The sequence below is a fragment of the Littorina saxatilis genome, linkage group LG3, assembly GCF_037325665.1.
Source record: "Littorina saxatilis isolate snail1 linkage group LG3, US_GU_Lsax_2.0, whole genome shotgun sequence".
Classification (NCBI taxonomy): Eukaryota; Metazoa; Mollusca; class Gastropoda; order Littorinimorpha; family Littorinidae; genus Littorina; species Littorina saxatilis.
The window spans coordinates 7,599,471-7,605,483 of record NC_090247.1 but is presented as its reverse complement, the minus strand read 5'-3'; positions in this window follow the sequence as shown (position 1 = coordinate 7,605,483).

Genomic DNA, 6,013 nt, shown 5'->3' with positions numbered 1-6,013 from the left:
CACACACACACACACACACACACACTCAGAGTATTTGCTTTTGGCAGACTCTAGCTTGTAACTTTTGTCCAAACTTTTTGGAGAGCATCCGTCCGCTCGGACACATGCTAAACATTCGCAGCCTAACTGCTTTCTATATAATATGTACAGTGAGAAGGTTGCTTTTAAAACAACAATGTTCAACAGATTGACACAGATGTCACTTAAGAAATTATTTTTGCCAAAAGTTCCTATCTCGTGACAAAACGCAGGCGGGCTGTATCAAATCAAATCAAATCAAATTAAATTAACTTGACTTTATAAATCTCAGTCTGAGAAATTACATTGGTGGCACATAAACATGAAGATATTGTTGGGATGTGTCTCAGTGGAAGGATGCTCTTATTGCGCGTAAAAGCCAGAAGGGATCTATTGGGATCTTTTTACATTTAGTCAAGTTTTGACTAAATGTTAACATAGAGGGGGAATCGAGACGAGGGTCGTGGTGTATGTGTGTGTGTGTGTGTGTGTGTGTGTGTCTGTGCGTGTGTGTGTGTAGAGCGATTCAGACTAAACTACTCGACCGATCTTTATGAAATTTTACATGAGAGTTCCTGTGTATGAAATCCCCAGACGTTTTTTTCATTTTTTGGATAAATGTCTTTTATGACGTCATATCCGGCTTTTTGTAAAAGTTGAGGCGGTACTGTCACACCTTCATTTTTCAATCAAATTGATTGAAATTTTGGCCAATCAATCTTCGACGAAGGCCGGACTTCGGTATTGCATTTCGGCATGGAGGCTTTAAAATTAATTAATGACTTTGGTCATTAAAAATCAGAAAATTGTAATTAAAATTATTTTTTTATAAAACGATCTAAAATTACTTTTATTTTATTCTTCATCATGTTCTGATTCCAAAAACATATAAATATGTTATATTCGGATTAAAAACAAGCTCTAAAAATAAAAAATATAAAACTTATGATTACAATTACATTTCCGAAATCGTTTTAAAAACAATTGAAAATCATCTTATTCCTGGTCGGTTCCTGATTCCAAAAACATATAGATATGATATGTTTGGATTAAAAACACGCTCACAAAGTTAAAACGAAGAGAGGTACAGTAAAGCGTGCTATGCAGCGAAGCCTCCTTGAAGCTGAACGTTTTTACATTTAGTCAAGTTTTGACTAAATGTTTTAACGTTGAGGGGGGAATCGAGATGAGGGTCGTGGTGTATGTGCGTGTGTGTGTCTGTGTGTGTGTGTGTGTGTGTGTGTGTGTGTAGAGCGATTCAGACTAAACTACTGGACCGATCTTTATGAAATTTGACATGAGAGTTCCTGGGTATGAAATCCCCGAACATTTTTTTCATTTTTTTGATAAATGTCTTTGATGACGTCATATCCGGCTTTTCGTGAAAGTTGAGGCGCCACTGTCACGCCCTCATTTTTCAACCAAATTGGTTGAAATTTTGGTCAAGTAATCTTCGACGAGGCCCGGACTTCGGTATTGCATTTCAGCGTGGTGGCTTAAAAATTAGTTAATGACTTTGGTCATTAAAAATCTGAAAATTGTAAAAAAAAATAAAAATTTATAAAACGATCCAAATTTACGTTCATCTTATTCTCCATCATTTTCTGATTCCAAAAACATATAAATATGTTATATTTGGATTAAAAACAAGCTCTGAAAATTAAATATATAAAAATTGTTATGAAAATTAAATTGTCGAAATCAATTTAAAAACACTTTCATCTTATTCCTTGTCGGTTCCTGATTCCAAAAACATATAGATATGATATGTTTGGATTAAAAACACGCTCAGAAAGTTAAAACAAAGAGAGGTACAGAAAAGCGTGCTATCCTTCTTAGCGCAACTACTACCCCGCTCTTCTTGTCAATTTCACTGCCTTTGCCATGAGCGGTGGACCGACGATGCTACGAGTATACGGTCTTGCTGAAAAATGGCATTGTGTTCAGTTTCATTCTGTGAGTTCGACAGCTACTTGACTAAATGTTGTATTTTCGCCTTACGCGACTTGTTTGATGTTTCTGGAGGGAAAGGAAGCCTCTCCTTGCACGAAAAGGGTAAATTTGACAGCAAGCTGTATAGGCAATGAAGAGATGAGGGGGTGAGAGGTGCGATTTCTCTTCGGATTTCATGATGATCCAGATGCAACCCCCCCCCCCTCCCTCCCCCACACAAAAAAAAGCGTTTGGGAGGTACATGCTTAAGCCAGGGGGGGGGGGGGGGGGTTGCGCAACCCGTATAACCCCCCCCCCCCCCTAGTCCGGCCTCTGCAAACACACCACACCACACACACACACACACACACACACACACACACACACACAGAGTCTGGATGACGTCAATCTCAGCGGTACTCTTCATGTGTTGTTCCGAAGTCGAATTTGAAGGCTGGGGCTGTCCGACCAAATACAAAGTCATGACAAGAAAAATGTTCATTCAAAATGAACAGGCGTCCATGTTATTTTGACAAAATGAATATTTTTGTTAAAGAAGCTGGCAAGCACACCCTTTCGAATATAGCGGAAGTAGTTTCGACCCTAAATGCTTAAGTACTTAGGCCTTAAACTTAAGTACGGGTTGATAGAATATTTTAATGTAAGCAGAGATGTCTCTGATATAAGTGCAGTTTATTTTCAAAGTTTGGAGTCGTAGATCATTCTTTTTGGATGCAATGTGACTAGCATGTATCGGTGAAATTTGTTGTTTAATTCTGCAAGCAAATGTGTGTGCTGTTATTGCATTATTTACAAAAAACGCACAGAAAAAAACTATTTTCGACTACTCACTGCGGAGCAGAGCGTGCAATATACGCTCTGCTACAGAGTTATCCCACGTGCGGTTAGATAGACGCTCATACATGTAAGTACAGTTTATTTTCTAGGTTTGGTATCGTAGATAATTTTTTTTGAATGCAATGTGAAAAACAGGTATTGATACAGTTTGTTGTATAATTTTGCAAGTGAATATTTGTTTATTGGCTGCATGTTTGACAAAAACGTTGTAAAATAAACACTTTTTCGTTGCTTTTATTGTTTGCTTTGATTGCAGCCAAACGACTTGCTCTACGGGGCTGAAAATAAAGTGGAAGACACTTTGAGATATAAGGAATTGGATAGGCCATCATACGAGAAGGTGTAGAAATCTGCATGCTGGCAGCTTTAAAGTGTTACAGCGACATCAGAAAGCTCTAAAAGCTTTGTTTTTTTTTTAAATGCATGATTTTCATAGTTTGTCACTTTAGACAATTTTTGTAATAATTAATTTGATCGGAAAAAAATAGTGTAATATACAAATAAGAAAATTTTTGAATCACATATTTGCTATCCTTGATGAGAAGCGAGTTGAAATGTGCCTAAATAAAATCACACCTTAACATTTTTTAGTTTTTGCCCACTAAGGCATTTACTAAGGCATTTGCAACATGAAATTTCAGTATTTTTTAAGTTTTTACCCCCCCAAAATGACATGTTTTAACAATTTGAAGTTTTTGTCTAAACATGAAGTGACATTCTAAGATCTGAAAGCTTTCTTTTTTTTTTAATGCAACGTCATGAATAATATTTTCAATTTTTTGCATTAAAGAAGCTGGCAAGCACACCCTTTCGAATATAGCGGAAGTAGATTCGACCCTAAATGCTTAAGTACTTAGGCCTTAAACTGAAGTACGTGTTGACAGAATATTTTAATATAAGTGCAGTTTATATTTCAAAGTTTGGAGTCGTAGATCATTCTTTTTGGATGCAAAATGACTAACATGTATCAGTGAAATTTGTTGTTTAATTCTGCAAGCAAATGTGTGTGCTGTTATTGCATTATTTGAAAAAAAAACGCACAGAAAAAAACACTATTTTTGACGACTCACTGCAGTTATCCCAGGTGCGGTTAGATAGACGCGCATACATGTAAGTACAGTTTATTTTCTAGGTTTGGTATCGTAGATAATTTTTTTGGAATGCAATGTGACAAACATGTATTGATACAGTTTGTTGTATAATTTTGCAAGTGAATATGTGTTTATTGGCTGCATGTTTCACTAAAACGCAGTAAAATAAAAACTTTTTCGTTGCTTTTGTTGTTTCCTTTGATTGCAGCCAAATGACTGAAAATTAAGTGGAAGACACTTTGAGATATAAGGAATCGGATAGGCCATGACACGAGAAGGTGTAGAAATCTGCTTGCAGACAGCTTTAACATGACATCACATATTGATATATTTTTTAAGTTTTTGCATATTACCCCATTTTTGAGGTCACGTTTTAACTTTGTTTGCCCACAACTGACATTAGATTACATTTAAACATTTTACATTATTTTTCTAGCACATGTTCATGTTAGTCTGCGCCATCCATTGATCACAGAACATCCACATAGGAAGAAAAGGTGTTTGACTACTGAAATAAAAATGTTTAGAGAAATGTAGAAAGAGGTGAACAAAATGCAAGATGATTTGGTATGGAATTTAGTTGTATACGTGAATGAGGTGTGAAACGTATGCAGAAAGGAAGATGTTTATTTGCGATGAAAGAAAATAGATATAATAACTTCATACTGTAGTAAAAAAAAAAATTAAAAAAAACAACAACCAGTAATCAGCCAATCAATTTCAAATGTTCATTCAACAGTAACCATATACATTCGACAATGGTCCTCTGTAAATAAAAATTAAAAACAAATCTGCTTGGACAGAATTGTTGTTATTTTTGGGAATAAGAAAATATCAACTATCTTGAGATGCATCCTCTTGCACAAAAATAATGCAAGTTAAGGAGTTACGTCCATATGCGTAAAAAGTTAAGATGAATATATGGATCAACAATTACCTCCCCTACTTGCATTATATTTGGGCAAAGCTATAGGAATAGTGTAATGATATTTTAAAATAATTGTCACATTGCCTTAAACATTTGGATTTTGACATGGAGTATTTTACGTAATGTGTACATTTTAGACATGGCAACTGAAGGAAAAAAAAGTGGAGAAAAAAAACCTAACATTTTGTGGGACAAATTTTGTAAGTTGGGTGACGAAACCATGTAAACTTTTCCTTCACAACAGACAAAATTAAGAGGTTTTTCTTTTAACAAACACAAAGAAATATGTCTTTACCTTCGAACAAGCACAGAAAGTATGTGTTTTTGTTCATAAGACCATACATTTTGTTGTTGTGGAGATATGGATTCAACTGCAGAAAATGTGAAACTTTGCTAACAATTCCCATACCTGACATTTTAAAAGTCTAAAAAGTGCCTCCCACTAGCTTGTCACCAAATAAACAAAGTAGGTTGTAACAAAATTGCAGATTAATAAAAAAAATAGTTCAATCAATAGTATAGGCCTATGTCACACCTGACATTAAACTAGTAATTTCCATCACTATCCTTTTCAGGCATTAAAAATAGTTCAAAGCAGCTATAGCCCCACATGGAAGTAAGAGGCTCATTCACAAGCTAGTTAAAAGCTTTTCATTCTTTTTGTTCTTCTCAAAAGAAAGTTCATAGTATGACAACAGTATTCACAGCAGGCAGTTTTAAATCACGCAAGGGTCATTCTCAAGGTGTGTTCACGAAATACATTGTACAGTCGTCTCCGCTTAGCTCGTCCCTCTCGGGACCGAAAAATTCGCGACGAGCTAACCGGCCGACGAGCTAAGCAGCGGACGAGGTAAACGGAGTCCAATTTCCCTGGGGGATATGCTGCGACGAGCTATCCGGCGAATTCGTCCAGACCAATATTAAAAGCACATAAACACTTGTAAACGGGTGTATCAGGTTCTGAGATAACTATCAATCTAGTAGATCATCCTCGAATAGCCCTTTGTTCACAACATGACATTTTACCGTGTCTACAAACCAGAAGTAATCCTTTCATCACCATGGAGTAGGAGCTATGATGTGCAATGGTCAAATGACGAATTTCTGTTCATAGACTCGGTAAGATGTTGATAGAGTTTATATTCGTTTCGCATATTGGGTTTGTAACATGTGTTACTATGAAAAT